We start from the raw sequence: 18,468 nt of genomic DNA, 5'->3' as shown, positions 1-18,468 counted from the left end.
TTGCCAAACAACACATAAACGTCAATTTACACACTTGGGGAGAAAATCACATGGAAAATTAGGGACGGGTCATCACATCGACTACCTATATACCACAGTTCAAAAGCTCTCCTCGATACTGAAACCAACTCCTAGAAATTCAAAAGCTAACTTGGGCAACAGTTGGCAACCCAGAAGCTTAATTTATACCTTCAAATGCACATAGTCAACGTCATGACGCGCTATTTTGCCTAATCCAGATGACGACAATAAAGGCGCAGACACTAGCGGACACAAAGTTTTCCGACGAACGCAGCAACTCACCCAACAGGCTCTCCAAGAGCTGACGAATACTAGAAGGACACACTCGGAAACAAGTTTGTCCTCGTCACCCCAAAAGATTCTACATAAGAGCAACATGTACCTGCAGTTAAGCACCACCTCCTCCTGCGTGTCAGACTGCCCCCACCCACCTTTGGTTCGTAATTTAGTTCTAGAGTGGCCTAATACCAGTAGTTGAGCATCGCCTATTGCTACGTGTAACATGGCCCTAGCTCCACGGCTCACTGCCGCACCTATCTTGCATCACAACTTCTGACTGTGAAGAGTCATACTTTATAGCTTCTCACAGCTTTTCATCGCACCGATTATGTCTGCGACTCTTTAGACTTCAGAGCATTCAATAATGAAGCAAAGTATGAAGCCCTATTAGTAGGCCTCCAAATGGCAAAAGACTTGGTGGTGAAAAGCTTGCAATTCATTCTTATTCCCAGCTAATCACTAGGCAGACTACTGAGGAGTACACGGCAAAATATCTGAAGATGGCGCAGTACCTAAAGAAGGTATGAAAGTAACTTTAGGCGTTTAGACTCACACCTTTACTTAAGTTCCGTGGGCAGACAATGCCCACGCGGATGAGCTAGCTGGCCTAGGCTTCATCCTCGACCATTAACTCAAGTACTCTATTTCAATGGAATATCTAGACTAGCCAAGCATAGAGGCGAAGCCAGCAGTCGAGGTGTCACAGGTTAGACAATTCCAAACTGGCAAGATTTCATTACAAACTACCTGGTCAATGGCACATTCCCCATGAAAAGATTAGAGGCTAGAAAGCTTCAAACAAAGGCAGCACGTTACTACATGTGGAACGGTATTCTCGTCTGAAAATCCTACATTAGGCCACATCTCTGCTGCCTAGCGCTTCCCGACGACCTAAGGGTTCTAAGTTCAATCCATAAAGACGTTTGTGGTAATCATTCTGGAGTCGATCCTTAGCACAGAGGCGTTTAACGTAGGCTACTATTGGCCTACTATGCATCAAGATGCTAAGGAATTAGTACAAAAGTGCATTCGCTACCAACGTTGTAGCTGGTACTAGTACTGCCTGCCAGTGAACTACACATGAAAACGAGTCATTGGCTATTTATGCAGTGGGTAATCGACTTAGTAGGGCTAATGATGCCCTCTACTGGGGGCAGATGCATGATGATGGTGGCAACTGACTACCTTACCAAATACATGGAAGCAGAGCCCATGACAACCACAAGTTAGATGAACATAGGGCACTTCATATGGAGGAACATCATTTGCCAATTTGGCATCCCTCAATCCATCGTCCCAGACAACGGCTCGCAATTTGCAGGCAAAGATTTGGCAAAGTTCTTTTAGAAATATGGCATCAAACAGCATATGTCCATACCAAGGTATCCCTAAGGTAAAGGGCAGGCCGAATCATCCAATAAGACAATTCTCAACTGGCTCAAGAAATCCCTCTCCGACAAGAAGGGAAAATGGCCAGACGAACCTCTTGGATATTTATGGGCGTATCGCACAACTAAATGATGAGCAACCAATGAACGTCTACTTTCTTTGGCATTTGCTTCAGTAGCAATCATTCATCCCAATGTCATCATGCCAAGTATCAGCATTCTACTGCCAAGCATCGAGCAGAACAGAAAGGAAATGACCACAAACTTAGATTTGGTAAAAGAGAAATGTGAGAAGGTCATCACCTACATCGCAGCCTACCAGTAGCAGCTCATCTCCAGCTACAACAAAAAATCCAAGATCCGGTAGTCCCAGCCTGGAGATCTAGTCCTAAGAAAAGCCTTCATCGCTACCCCTAAAAAAGGCTCCAAAAAGATGGATCCCATCTGGTAAGGTCTGTACTGTTGGAAATGTGACTTAAATTCAATCATATGATGATACTTTACAAACATTTCACATGTTAAACTAATCTAGTGTGATATAAAGGGCAAAGATTATTGTTTAAAGCCGTCTCGTATAAATGTTATATGCTTAAACGATAAGTCCAAGGAATATGTAATTGGGAGAATGTGATCTAAAGAAGTCAGATTCATAAGACCATTCTCTTTCGTATACATATCTTAAATGTTCTTGATCATAGGATTGCCAATTAGGCATTGACAGTCCATTAAGATCAGTACGTGCTATGTCTTCTCTTAGAGAGAGTGACTGGTCTCGAGTCATTAATGTGACTAACACCAAGACAAGCATATAGGTGCTCAATAAAGAATGAGTCAACTAAATGCAATAAACAAGGAGTTCTTATACTACTGCATGATAGAGATACATATCAAAGATCATAAGTTTTATGAAAATCATAAGCATTGACATGGCATTTGTAACTATGAAAAGCATGATACTCCTACCAGGAATTTACTTAACATAATGATGACTACTGATTTCCATTGCTTATAAATATAAGTTCATAACTATTAGGTGAAATTCCCTTATATTTTTGCATCAAATTCATGCATGCAAACTAAGTAGGCCTCTTTAATCAACATTCAAGAATAAGTTATCAATCAAACAAATAAGTAAATTGCATTCACGATTTATGAAACAATAACTGGATGTAATCAATTCAGATCACACATATGTTCATGGCTTTGAATTCACCTCTAGCTAAAATGAAATTAGTTCCACCTGTCTATCATAACTGAAAACCAAATTAAAACAAACATTGAACAAAAAATTAATGACAGAAATCACCTAGAAATGCTCTAGCAATCCAAAGGCCTTGGATGGTAGGCACGGCTCCAAGCTCTCCTTCCTTGCAAGCTGCGGCACAATGTGTGTATATATATGGTAGGGTTCGGCAGAAACCAAGGAGGAAAAGGATAGGGTCTTTGCATTGCTTTAGGACTCCTTGAATCAGATAAGAAAGATTTAGAATAGGATAAGGACTCCTTTTGCAGCTGGAAATAATCTGAGATAATGTTGGATAAATTGGGATAATGTTTGGATAAGATGAGATAAGATAGGATTTGATAAGGTTAGTTTGGATAAGATTGGATAAGGTTCCTTATTTTCAGCTGATTCCTTGTCTTCCAAGCTTCCAAATTTGATTCTCCAAATTGTAGGACATATTTAGCACATGTAAAACTCCAAAAACATCTATCCATTATGCTCCACATGCATGTTAACCAATCCAAGCCCAAAACTGCTCCAAAATGCTCCATTTAGCCCTTTATTGTCATTTTCATCAATTGGACCTACAATAATACGAAAATAAACTAAATCACTATAATAAATAGAAACTAACTCACTAAATGCAAAGAAACAAGCTAACAAAGTCGCATAAATATGCTCTAATCACTACGTGGCCCTGTCTACTTATAAAAAAGTAGCGTATCTGCCTCTGGTCTAAAGGTCAAAGGTTGGACGTAAACAAAAGAAGCGAAGATAAAGAAAAGCAAAGGAAGTAAGATTATTAAAATTGATAAACAAATAGCAAAAGCCAAAGGAGTTCAAGCAAAGCAAAAAGCAACGAGGAAAATGAAGAAAATCCTAAAAGCTAAATGACTACTCTTCAGTAGCTTGGACATCTCATGACTACTCGGTCACCACACCTTAAGCAGCCATGCCATTTTTAGCAATGGCATCATCCAGCGCTCCACCCCCAGCTGCCCCAGCCTGGGCACTAACTTCTTCGACTACTTCACCAATGGAAGCCTCAAAAGTAAAGGCAAATAAGTTTTCCGAAGAAATAAAGAAGGTCTCAAAGTCTTTCCTAGCAAACTCAAAGTCAGACAGCTTACCAAAAAGATGATCTACATAACCCAGCTCGTAGAAATTGGCCCAACTCTAAACAAGAAAAGCCTCGAGCCTAGCCTCAAGCCCTTCAGCTACTCGTTCTCCTCAAGCAGACCAACACGGACTCGCTGCAGCTGATAGGAGCATATTTATGCAACTTTGTTATCTTATTTCTTTGCATTTACTTAGTTAATTTCCATTTATTATCATAATTTAAGTTATTTTCGTATTATTGTCGGTCCAATTGGTAAAAATGACAATAAATGGCTAAATGGAGCAATTTGGAGTATTTTTTGACTTGGATTGGATAGCATGCGTGTGGAGCATGGGGCTGGACGTTTTTGGTGTTTAAATGGTGCTAGACATGTGCTAAAATTTGGAGAAATTAAAGTTGAGGCTTGGAAGACAAGGAATTACACAAGAAAAAGGAATCCTAGTTGGAAAGGAACATAATCTTATCCAACCATATCCAAACTTATCTTATCTTATCCAAACATTATTCCACTTTATCCAACATTATCTCATATTATCACCAGCTGCAAAAGGAGTCCTTATCCCATTCTAAATACTTCTCATTGATGCGAGATTTATACGCACACAAATTAAACCCTCTTTTCGTCAAATTGTAGTATATGTATAAGTAGGGATCGTTCTAGACCGGGGATTAGGAGGGATTGTTAACCACTTGGATTTGACTCAAAAACGTAAAAACACGATATGAAACACTATACTAGACTCAAAGAATGCAAAACTAAACTTTAAAAAACTAAAACAAACCAAAAGACTCAAACAGCACCAAAACACTCAAAACTGCCTTAAAAACACAATCTGGGCAGTTTTGAGCACCTTGAGTACTTTGGACGAATTTGGGAAACAAAATGAAACAAAACACTTATAAACACAAACTAAATGTATTTCTAACTAATCTAACACTTTAAAATAAATGGGGGATTGGTTTTGGATGAATTTAAACTAAAACAGAAACTTGGAATTAAAACAGATTCTAAAACCGAAATTAATGAAATAGAATGATGAAAAACTAGTTAGAGGGTTCCTTATCCACACATGAACATAAGCATATAAATTGACTCCCAGTTATGACTTCAACAAACGATGAATGACAATGCTCCAAGTTAATTAGGTCCGCTTAAATTAACTTTCAGATTTCCCTAGATTCATTGGATTGGATGATTGCATACGACAATCCAAAGCATTCCTAATCAAAGTCCCTAACCATGGAATACGCATGATAGAGACATTCAACAAAGATCATTAAGTTCAACGGAAATCATAAACATCGACTAGGCATTCATAACTATGGAATACGTATGTTAATCCAGCCTAGGGTTTACTAAACACAATCGTGACTAGCGATCTTTACTACTCATGAATATAAGTTCATAACGATTAGGTGAAATTCCCTTATATCCTAGCATCAAGTTTAGGCATGCAAATTAAGTGTCGACCCTCAACCCACATACATAAACAAGTTCTTAATCAAAACAGAAAAGTAACCCACATCTAAAGTTCATGAGTTCATAACTGGAGTAAATCAAATCATAACCAACATATGTCCATGGCTTCAAATTCGCCTCTAACTAAAAAGAAATTAGTTCCACATGTTTAACATAATTGAACAACAAGTTAAATTAAACATGAAAACAGAAACAAGAAAAGAAAGAACAAATGGATGGAATTGAATGGATGGAAAGTTAGCTATGGGGTTCATCTCCACATATGTTATACTTGCATAATAAAACGATTTCCAATTGCATTTCAACAAATCATTAATTCTCAACGCTCCAAGTTAATTAGGTCCGCTTAAATTAACCTTCAAATCTTCCTAACGTTATTGAATTGGATGATTGCATACGACAATCCAAAGCATTCCCCACAAGTCCCCTACATGATTGCATAATAGAGATACAAGCAAGAATCATTACGCTCTATGAAAATTATAAGTATTGACGAGGCATTCGTTACTATGATTGCATGAAACTTATGCCAAGAATTCGTTTAACGCGATTGTTTATAAGCAACCTCCACTACTTGTGAATATAAGTTCATAACGATTAGGTGAAACTCACTTATATTCTAGCGTCATATTCATGCATGAAAATTAAGCGCGCATTCTCAATAAACATACATAAATAAGTTATCAATCAAACGGTTAAACAAATTGAATCCACAACTTATGAAACGCAATTAGAAGTAATCAAATCAAAATGCAAGCATAAACATATATTCAAATCACCCCCTAGCTAAAGGGGAGTTTAGTTCCTCATACGTACAAAACAAAGAGAATCAAAGAAACACCTAAACATTCCAACAACTCAAACTTGAATTGTATGAACGTTTAGGCCCTCTTCTCTTCCATTCCTCATTCGTACAAAACAAAGAGTATTGAAATTAAACATTGAAATCAAAGAAACACCTAAACATTCCAACAACTCAAACTTGAATTGTATGAACGTTTAGGCATTCTTCTCTTCCTCTTCGTTGTAGCACAAGGTCTAAGGATAGTTTGATGGTGTGAATGGTTTGGGGAGTGGTGGAGGAATGGAAGAGGAGTGGTGGAAATGGAAGGATGGTGTTTGGATTGTAAGGGAGAACCCACGGAAAAAGGGGGAAGTGTTTGTGTTGTGGTATGTACAATGGAATGGAAGTGTGGGATTGAATTGAGGTGTGGAATTGAATGCCAAATGAATGAAGTGTGTGTGGTTTTTATAGGGAGAGAATGGATGGGAGAGCATGTGAATTGCAGCTAGGAATGATTAAAGGGGTGTTGCTAGGTTAGAAATGCATGTGGAATTGCAAGGAGGAAAGCTGAAAATGCAAGGGAAGCTCACGGCATGGACTTGTTTTGGGTGATGGGTGCATGTGTTGGCTGAATTCTTTGTTGGAAAAACATGTGAGGGACAACTAGGGTGAATGATGATGAATGCATGTGGAAGTGTGGCTGAATTGAAGGATACATGTGGCTGAAATGAAAGGGAAATGCAAAGGGAAAAGCTGGAATTATAGTGAAGTGCACGGCAAGGTTGATTTCTTGATGGTTTTGGGGTTGTGATGCATGTGAATGCATGTGAATGGCAGCTAGGGTGTGTGATGATGAATGCATGTGGAATAAAGAGTGAATGGTGGCTGCAATAATGAAATGGAATGGCTGGAAATGCAAGGGGAATGCATGTGGAATGACAACTAGGGTGTGTTGGTGTGTGTATGGGAATTTCTGGTTTTAAGGCTTTGTTTGATTGGGCTAGGCCCTTTGTTTTATGTCCTAAAGTGCATAAGTGGCCTTCAATTTCGTCCATCCTCTTGGCTCCATGGTTAAGCTATCCAATCCATGCCCAAAAATGCTCCAAATAGCCTCAAAATGCACTTTCTTGCTCCCTTTGCCATTAGGACCTAAAAACAAACGAAAATAGCATAAACTACTAAAACAACTATGAATTTACAACATAAATGCATGAAAACAAGCTAAGTAAGTCGCCTAAATATGCTCCTATCACTCATCTGATTCTAGGAGTCATATCCATTCAACCACCCTAATCCTTTTTATCCTTGGTTTCTGCCGAACCCTACCCTATATAAACAAGTTGTGTCGCAAATATCAAAAGGGAGATTGTGCCGTAACCTGCCATTCAACCATTGGAGTTTTCAAAGTTCTTTCTATCCTTGTTTAGTTTTAATGTTTATTTTAGATTGCTTTTCAGTCATGATGAACATGCGTAACTAAATTTCTTTTTAGCTAGAGGTAAATTTCAAGCCATGATCATATGTCTTGTATAAATTGATAACATCTAGTTATTGTTTCATAAAACATGAATGCGATTTACTTATATGTTTTATAGAAAACTTATTCTTGTATGTTTATTAAGGATGCATACTTAGTTTGCATGCAGGGATTTGATGCTAGAATATAAGGGAATTTCACCTAATCATTATGAACTTATATTTGCAAGTAGTAAAAGTCACTAGTCATGATTGAATTAAGTAAATTCTTGGCAGGAGTATCATGCTTTTCATAGTTACGAATGCTTAGTCAATGCTTATGATTTTCACAGAACTTAATGATCTTTGAGATGTATCTTCATCATGCTTTTCATAGTTAGGGAACTTGAGAAGAATAATTTGGTTGCGTTGCTGAGTCCAATTCAATGAACTTAGGAAAGTCTGAGAATTAATTAGTGCATTCACAATTAATTTGGGGAATTGTCATTCATGGTTTATAGAAAGAATAACTGGAAATTGATTTATGTGCATATGTTTCATGTGTGGAGAAGAATCATCTAGCTAGCTTTTCACCCATATTCCCTTTACAACTCAATTTAATTGCTGCTATTTACTTTTGTCTCTTAGAATTCGTCAAAAATCCCCTTCAGTTCTTATTTTGTGTTAGTCTAGCTTAGTTTTTAGTTTTTAAGTTTAATTTGTGTTGATTAGCATCCCTCCTAAACTATAGAGTTGAATTTGTGTGTTAGTTTCTACCACATCAAATTTTGGCACCGTTGCCGGGGATTAGTAAAATTGCTAATCACTTTGTTTTTTTTAATTTTTTTATTTATTTTCTTTTTACTTTTGATAGTTGATTTAGCTTCGTTTCTTTGATTTCAAGTACTAGAGAAGCAGTACATGGGAATTGCTAACCTTCAAGCTCAAATGGCGAATCTTACTTCTCTTATGTCACAGTGTATCGAAAGGTCCCGAATGCAAAGAGTTGGTACATTTGGTGTGTCCTATAGGCAAGGATTACAAACTAATCAACATCCTCAATTAATTGAGAATGGAGGTTGGGATAGTGTCAATGCTTGGGGTTATCAGTGCCATAATTAATCAAGGAACAACTTGTTTTCCAATACTTACAATCCAGGTGGGAGTGATCATTCAAATTTTATGTGGAGAGAACCTCAACAAGTTCAACAAGAAGGATATTGGTAGCCATCTAAAGAGTTCTAATCAAGACCTATGCAGCCACCACAACCTCCCCTAAAACAATCCCAACTAAATTCATGTTCGTCAATGGATTATGATAAAATTCTTCAAACACTAACTTCTTTGACTTAGGGTTTACAAGACCAAGGTAAAGAGATGGGGAGCCTGAAGCATCCAATGGGGCAAATGGCAAAATTCCTGGGACAATTTAGAGAACAAGGAAAACTACCTAGTTCAACCATTGTCAATCCGAATGGAGGTTTTGAGCCAAGGCCACACTTTGAGAAGTGGTAAAGAGATTGGAACCAATCCAAAAACGTCCAAACATAGCCAAAAAGAGGACAAACAGCTGTTGTTCGAAGAAGAAGAGGTGGACAAGGCCATGGCAAGGGAAGAACAACCCTTGCCATAGCATCCCAAGGCTCCTAAGCCACCCAATTTAGGTAAGGTTGGTTCGAATTCAACTCATTCTAACACTATTCCACCAATTGTGCCTTTTCCTCACAGGTTTATGCAATCTAAGAAAGAAGAGGGAAAGAAAGACATCTTCGAAACCCTTCCAAAGATTCAAGAGAAAGAAGTGGTTGTGGAATATCTAGAATTCATCAAAGAGGATCGCTTAAGATAACCACGCCCAAAGAAGTTGGATTTCATGACACGGGACAAGTCACTGGTCTCACACCAAATCTGGCCGAGAGCAACATTCTTGAAATTTTCAAAGAAGTGTTTGTCCTTGAGTTCTTGTCACAACACACAGGTAAGCCACCTCCTCAAATTTCAATTTCTTTTTTCTACTAACATGTTGTTGATTTCAATGACAGGCACCCACTCAAGAATTTAAACCATTACCGAATCATTTCAAGTACCACCTTCCATTCAAAGATCGACTCCATGCCGCTGGTCCTAGTGAGGATTAAATGAAGGTGTTGTTTTGATGGAAGACGTTAAAGCAAGCACTTAGTGGGGAGGCAACCCATGTGTTCAGATAAAGAGACATCGGAATCTCCAGCTCCTACAACCAGATTTGCTCTCTTTTACCCTTCTCTTTATTGTTTTTACTTTGCCATGATTGTCTTGTTTGCTAGTTATCTTTTATTGCTTTGTTGTTTAAGTTTATTTTTGAAACATTGAGGACAATGTTTGGTTTAAGTGTTAGGGGGTAAACAGATTGCTTTTCATGACATATTTTCGAATTTCACCACCTATCACGGCTAATATTGTTATTCACTGTTTTTAAGTGTTAATTGTGTGTTAAAAAAAATTTGAAAAACAAAATTGAAAAAAGCTTGAGAAATTACCAAAAAGAGTCATTTTTGTTGCTTGTTTGTGTCTTACGGTACCTTCCAACACAATGATGAGGATTTGGTTTTTAATGCATAACTGTTAAAGAAAGTTACAAGCATGGGTGGAAGTTTGATATGCTTTTTGGTTAATACTTAGTTATAGTTGTCATTACGAATTCACATATAATCACAAAGAGAAAAAAATCAGTTTTTGTAACATGCTTGAAGGAAGAAAATCAAACTAAGGGTACAACCCTGTTAGACTTGAGCCTATTCTTTGTTTGTAGAGTTATTAATCTGTGATATTCTTGCTTTCTGAAGTCGTTACATGATCTCATTATTTCTTTGCTTGGTTGCTACTTGGAATGGTTTTTCATCACTTTAGTTCCAAATACTAGAACTCATGCCTATTTCATTCAAAGCATAAAATTGATTGCATAACAAATAACAAGATGAAGGTGTTTAGTTACCACCATAGCCAAAAAGCCTTATCCTTTGCATATGTATTGTAGGTTTAACCCCTTTGAGCCTTATTTAGCCTATTTTCTTTGTTAGCTTGCGTTATCCCTACCTAGCCTAGTATAGGAATATCCATACCGTTATTCTTAAAGAATAGGAGAGCATGACTTGTTAGGAATTCCTTTTGATCTACGATTTGCAGAAAAACAAGTGTGGGTGAAGAATTTGTTCTTTTGAATCCAATGAAGTAGTGTGTATGTTTCAAAGAAAAGAAAAAGAACCAAAAAAAAAAAAAAAGAAAGAAAAATGTTGAAAAAAAAAATGGAGAAAAGAAAAAAAGGGTTGAGGAAGAAGTGAGAATGAGTTCATAAGTGTTGGTTGTTGAAGAAGGGTCCAAAAATGTGAATATGATCCTAGAGTTGTATGAATCTCCCCTTTGTGTTTAATGTTAGGTGCTGCAATCAAAAGTTGAATTCTCAAGTGCTGATTTCATTACTTTGCTTACCATCACTTTAAGAACCTTTGTTTATCCTTAACCTTTCTTTGTTAGCCAATACCTTAGCCCCAATACAACCCTTAGACTTCTATCTTGATTGTTATGTGATTCAATATGTAGAGTTTAAAATTGGTACGAGCATATGGAGTCCCTGGTTCTCGCTTCTAAGAAGTGGCATTCCGTTCATGAGATCATATACATGTTTGTATTAATAATTCCAGAAAGTGCCTTCTTTGTTATAACATATGTGAGTGATAGTCCACATATTTACAGCAATCTTCTCACATATACTTAGTGTAGGGAGTGTAGTAAAAAAATCTGTGTGAAAATAGAGAGTATATCCGGTGAGGAATTGAGTGGAATCTCTAAGGCATGTCCTTACTTTCAAATGTTGTTTTAATTGATTAAATGCAAGCTAGTGAGTGGTTACTGTGGTTAAGTATAAGCTCAAGAGTAAGGATGGCTAAAATCTATGTGAGTAGTGATTTTTAATGTGTCATGTTTCATTGGAAATTCCTGAGGCGATTGTTGGAAGGTTTAGGTTTTGTTTTGTTTTCTTTGTTTTGCTCAGGGACTAGCAAAAGTGTGGGGGAATTTGACAGAAGCATATTTATGCGACTTTGTTATCTTATTTCTTTGCATTTACTTAGTTATTTTCCATTTATTATTGTAGGTCCAATTGGTAAAGATGACAGTAAATGGCTAAATGGAGCAATTCGGAGCAGTTTTGGACTTGGATTGGATAGCATGCGTGTGGAGTAGTGGGGCTGGACGTTTTTGGTGTTTAAATGGTGCTAGACATGTGCTAAAATCTGCATAAATTAAAGTTGAGGCTTGGAAGACAAGGAATTACACAAGAAAGAGGAATCCTAGTTAGAGAGGAACATAATCTTATCCAACCTTATCCAAACTTATCTTATCTTATCTAAACATTATTCCACTTTATCCAACATTATCTCATATTATCACCAGCTGCAAAAGGAGTCCTTATTCTATTCTAAATACTTCTCATCTGATTCTAGGTGTCATAATCCATTCAAGCACTCTAATCCTTTTTCTCCTTGGTTTCTGCCGAACCTTACCCTATATAAACAAGTTGTGCCACAAATATCAGATGGGAGATTGTGCCGCAACCTGCCATTCAACCATTGGAGTTTTCAGAGTTCTTTCTATCCTTGTTTAGTTTAGATTGTTTTTCAGTTATGATGACCATGCATAATTAAATTTCTCTTTAGCTAGAGGTGAATTCGAAGCCATGAGCATATGTTTTATATAAATTGATTACATCCAGTTATTGTTTCATAAAACATGAATGCGATTTACTTATCTGTTTTATAGAAAACTTATTCTTGTATGTTTATTAAGGATGCATACTTAGTTTGCATGCAGGGATTTGATGCTAGAATATTAGGGAATTTCACCTAACCGTTATGAACTTATATTTGCAAGTAGTAAAAGTCACTAGTCATGATTGAGTTAGGTAAATTCTTGGCAGGAGTATCATGCTTTTCATAGTTACGAATGCTTTGTCAATGCTTATGATTTTCACAGAACTTAATGATCATTGAGATGTATCTCTATCATGTTTTTCATAGTTAGGGAACTTGAGAAGAATAATTTGATTGTGTCACTGAGTCCAATTCAATGAACTTAGGAAAGTCTGAGAATTAATTCGTTCATTCACAATTAATTTAGGGCATTGTCATTCATGGTTTATAGAAAGAATAACTGGAAATCGATTTATATGCATATGTTTCATGTGTAGAGAAGAATCCTCTAGCTAGCTTTTCACCCATATTCCCTTTACAACTCAATTTTAATTGCTGCAATTTACTTTTTTTTCTTAAAATTCGTCAAAAATCCCACTCAGTTCTTATTTTGTTTTAGCCTAGCTTAGTTTTTAGTTTTTAAGTTTAATTTGTGTTGATTAGCATCCCTTCTAATCCCCCGCCTAGAATGATCCCTACTTGCTCATACTACAATCGTCTAAATTGTAGGGTTTAATTTATGTGTTAGTTTCTGCCACATCAGTAGCTCATCCACTTCCTTCTTCATATTTTTGTTGTTCTTTAGTACACCTTGGAGTTCCAACACTTGGAGTTCAAGCCTATCGACAACATTCTTGAAGTAGATCACTTGATTATGAGCAACAATCAACTTTTCATCCTTTGCATAAGCAGCAGAACGAAGCTCAGAAATGGCAAGCTCAAGATCTTGAATTTGAGGTTTGTAATGTCCAATCTCCTTCTCTGCACCTTCATACTTAACTTGGACCGCGTCAAGCCTAGTATTCAAGTCAATGATCTCTTAGCAAGCATTCTCAAGTTTTTTTTTTTTTTTATTGCACGGCATGAAATTGATCTTTGAATGGGAGGTGATACTTGAGATGATCCGTTAATGGTTTAAATTCTAGAGTGGATGCCTGAATCATTAACAACATATTAGAATAAAAGAAAATTGAAATTCGGGGAGGCGGCTTACCCTTGTGCTCCGACATGAACTCAAGAATAAACACCCCTTCAAAAGTTATGACTTGTCCCGTGTCATAAAATCCAACTTCTTTGGGAATTGTTGTCTCAAGTATATCCTCTTTAACGAATTCTTGATATTCCATACTTGGCATCTTTGGAAGGGCTTCCAAGATGTCTTTTTCACTTTCTTCTTCCTTGGAATTCATGAACCTGCAAGGAATAGGGATATTTGTTGGAACGGGGTTAGAAATAATGAAATTTGGAACAACCTTACCAGAATTAGATGGCGTATGAGCAATAGGTGCCTCCGGCAAAGGTGTTTCCACCCTTGCCGTGGCTTGGGTGTATTCCTCTTCCTCAAATTGCAATCTTTCATCTTCCTTGTGATTTGATTTTGATGGTTGAGGGTCCATTCCAACCTCCTTGCCACTTCTTAACATGATAGCATTGGTGGTTTCAAATCCTCCCTTCTGATTTACAATGGTTGAACTAGGGAGTGTGCCTTGGTCGCAAAATTGTCCTACAAACTCTGCTATCTGCCCAATTTGCTTTTCCAAGTGGTCCAACCTTTTGTCTTGATTTTTCCTCTCTTTGTTTTGAGTTTGGACTCCCTGCGTCAAAGTAGTAAGTAATTGAAAAATCTTATCATTATCACTTGAATTACCTACATTGCTTTGGGCAGGTTGTGGTGGCTGCATAGGCATTGAATAGAACTCCTCATATGGCTGCCAATATTCTCCTCGTTGAGCCTCATTGGCTTGATTTTATGAGCCCTGCACAAAAAAAAGTTAATTCATTTAGCTTTTGATTATAATCTATTGACGAACTTGAGTTTGGTTGGGCATATTGAATATGAGGTTGTGGTGGGTGCGTAGGTCTTGAATAGAACTCCTCATATGGCTGCCAATATCCTTCTTGTTGAACATTTTGAGGTTCCCACCACATAGAGTTTGAATGATCACTCTAATCTGAATTGTAAGTATTGGAAAACACGTCATTCCTTGATTGATTATGATCAAATGTACCAACTCTTTGGGACCTTTCCATGAGCTGTGACAAAAGAGAAGCATTATCAAGTGCCATGTCGTGCTTCTCTAGTACCTAAAATCAACAAAAGAAAACAAAACACAAATCAGAAACTAAAACTAAAATAAATAGAAAGTAACAATCCAAGGGATTAGCAAAGTTGCTAATCCCCGGCAACGGCGCCAAAATTTGATGCGAGATTTATACGCACACAAATCTCTTTTTATCAATTGTAGTAAGTATGTAAGTAGGGATCGTTCTTAACCGGGGATTAGGAGGGATTGCAAATCACTTGGAAACTGACTCGAAAACGTAAAATAGAGTTTAAAACACTAAACTAGACTCAAAGAATGCGAAACTAAACACTTAAAACACTAAAGCAAACCAAAAGACTCAAACATCACCCAAAACACTCAAAACTACCTTAAAAACACTTTCTGGGCAGTTTTGAGCACTTTGGTGAATCTGGACGAATTTGTTTAACAAATTGAATCAAAACACTTATAAACACAAACTAAGACACTTTCTAACTAAATTGGACATTAAAGTAAAGGGGGATTTAGGTTTTGACGAAATTAAACTAAATGAACAGATTGTAATTAAAGGCAGAATGTAAATATGATGAAAATATGGATGAATGCTAGCTAAGGGGTTGATCTCCACACATGTTATACTTGCATATAAAACGATTTCCAATTGCTTTTCAATAAACCATGAATTATCAACGCCCCAGATTAACCGTGAATTGCACTAATTAACCCTTAGATTTTCCTAACGTTATTGAATTGGATGATTGCATACGACAACCCAAAGCATTCCCCACAAGTTCCCTATATGAACTGCATAATAGAGATACAAGCAAGAATCATTAAGTTCTTTAAAAACCATAAGCATTGACGAAACACTCATTACTATGAACTGCATGAAACTTATGCCAAGAATTTACTTAACGCAATTGAGATCATCAACTTTTACTACTTGTGAATATAAGTTTGTACCGATTAGGTGAAACTCACTTATATTCTAGCGTCATATTCATGCATGAAAATTAAGCGTGCACTCTCAATAAACATACATAAATAAGTGTAATTTACATAGATAAGTAAATTTAATTCACAACTTATGAAACGCAATTAGAAGTAATCAAATCATATTGCAAGCATAAACATGTATTTCGAATCCCCCCCCTAGCCAAGGGGGGTTTAGTTCCTCATACGTACAAAACAAAGAGAATTTAAATTAAACATTGAAATCAAAGGAAAAGAAACACCTAAACATTCCAACAACTCAAACTTGAATTGTATGAACGTTTAGGCCCTCTTCTCTTCCTCTTTGTTGCGGCATAAGGTCTAAGGATAGGTTTTGGGGTGGTATTTGTATGGAAGAATGGTTGTGTAATGGTAGGGTGTGTGTATGAATGGATGGGGAGTGGTGGAGGAAGGCACGACAAGGATGATTTCTGGTGTATGAATGAATGGTTTTGCACGGCTAAAGGAAGTTGTTGGTGTCAAAATGGCTGAATGAATGAACCCCCCCTTGTGGCTGCAATGGATGTTTATTTATAGGTGAAAAAGAGGGAATATGACAGCTAGGAGGTTGGTGGAAAGCTGGAAATGGGATGGGAGTGCACGACATGGGTAGGAATGGGTGAATGTGCATGTGGCTGATTTATTTGAAGATGCATGTGCAACGACAGCTAGGTTGAATGATTAAAGGGGTGCTGCTAGGTTGGAAATGCATGTGGAATGGCTGGAATGAAGGTGTTTTGCACGGCACCAAGGAGTTTGAATGATTGAATGTGGATGAATGATTAAGAGTGCATGTGGGTGAATATGTGGCTGCAATGATGAAGTGGACAACCTGGAAATGCAAGGTGAATGTGCACGGCAAGGGGAGTGAATGATTGAATGTGCATGTGGGTGAATATGTGGCTGCATGGTTGAATGATTAAAGGGTGCATGTGGGTTGGAAATGCATGTGGAGTGGCTTGTATGAAGGGGGAATAATGCACGGCAGAGAAGTGGAATGACAGCTAGGTTATGATGATGAATGCATGTGGATTAGGTTGGAATTGCCAAGGTTATGCACGGCAAAAGGCTTTGTTTGTGTGAATGATGGCAGATTGTGTGGGTGATATGTGAATGTCACTTTGTGACATAGAATAGGAAATAGGTACTTCCCTTGCACGGCAAGGAAGTGATGTGTGATGTGTGCCACGACAATGGTTGGAATGTGGTGCAATGATGAATGATTTAAAGAATAGGAAAGCATGTGGCTGCAAGCTAGGGTGAATGATGATGAATGTGAACTCTTTGTTCTTCATTTTCATTTCTTCATCTCTTTATTTATTCCTAGCCTCCTTTGGTCTTCAATTTTGTCCATCTACTTGGCTTTAAGCATATGCAATCCATTTAATGCCCCAAACTACTCCAAAATGCACTTTCTTGCTCCTTTAACCCTTTGGACCTACAAACACACGAAAATAGCTTAAAGTACTAAAATTACTAAGTACTAGCAACATAAATGCAAGAAAACAAGCAAACTAAGGCGCATAAATATGCTCCTATCAAATTCCCCCACACTTAGCTTTTGCTAGTCCTCGAGCAAAACAAAACAAAAGAAACCAAAAACAAAACAAAACGAACAAAACACAACCTACACCTTCCAACAATCGTCTCAGGTATTTCCAATGCACATGACATGTTAAAAATCATTATTCCCACAGATTTTAGCCATCTTTACACTTAAGTACATTCTTAATCATAGTCACCACATACTAGTTCACAATTAAGCATTTAAAACCATGATTTGAATGTAGTAACATGCCTTAGAGAATTTGCTCAATTCCTTACAAGATATGTACTCAATTTTCACTCAGATTTTCTAACTACACACCCTAATCTAGTTACATGTGAGAAGATTGATGTAAACATGAAAACGAACACTCACATATATGTATCTCAAATGAAGCAATTTCTGGAGTTAATAAGCATGTTTAGGTATGATCTCATGAATGGAATGCTCCTACTTAGATGCGAGAACCAGTGACACCATATGCTCATACCAAGTTCAAACTCCACAAATTGAAACACATAACACTCAAGATTGAAGTCACGGGTTGTAATGGGGCTTGGGGTGTGTGGATAACAAAGAAGGGATATGGAAAACAAAGGTTCTTAAAGAAATTGTGAGCAAAGCACTTGAATCAACTTAGAATTCACTTTTGAATGAAAACTCAACTTTTGAACAAAAAGGGGGAACAAGCTCTTTTTCCTTTCTTTCTTTCTTTTCTTTTCTGTTTTTCTTTTTCATACGTTTTTCACAATTTTTTTTTTTTCTTTTGAATCTCAAAACATACATAAATACTTAAGAACAAACATTCTCTCCCCCACACTCATTTTCTTTCATAATGTAACTCAAAAAGAATTCATTTAAGTCATGCTCGCTATCTTTTAAGAACAAGGGTGTGGACTGTCCTAAACTAGGCTAGGTGAGGATTATGTGGGTTAACAAAGAATAAAGTCTAAACAAGGCTCAACGGGGTTAAAACTTACAACATATACAAAATATGGGAAGTAAGGCTATTTGGCTATGGTGGCAACTACACAACTTCATCTTGATATATGTTATGCAATTCAATGTCATGCTTTGAATGAAACGGATATAAGTTCTAGCATTTAGTTCTATCATGATACAATTGCATTCTAAGTAGCAACCAAGCAAGGAATAATGAGATCATGCAACAACTTTAGAAAACAAA

This window comes from Pyrus communis, chromosome 12 (genome assembly GCF_963583255.1).
Source record: "Pyrus communis chromosome 12, drPyrComm1.1, whole genome shotgun sequence".
NCBI classification, from domain to species: Eukaryota; Viridiplantae; Streptophyta; class Magnoliopsida; order Rosales; family Rosaceae; genus Pyrus; species Pyrus communis.
Note: the sequence above shows the minus strand (reverse complement) of the source record.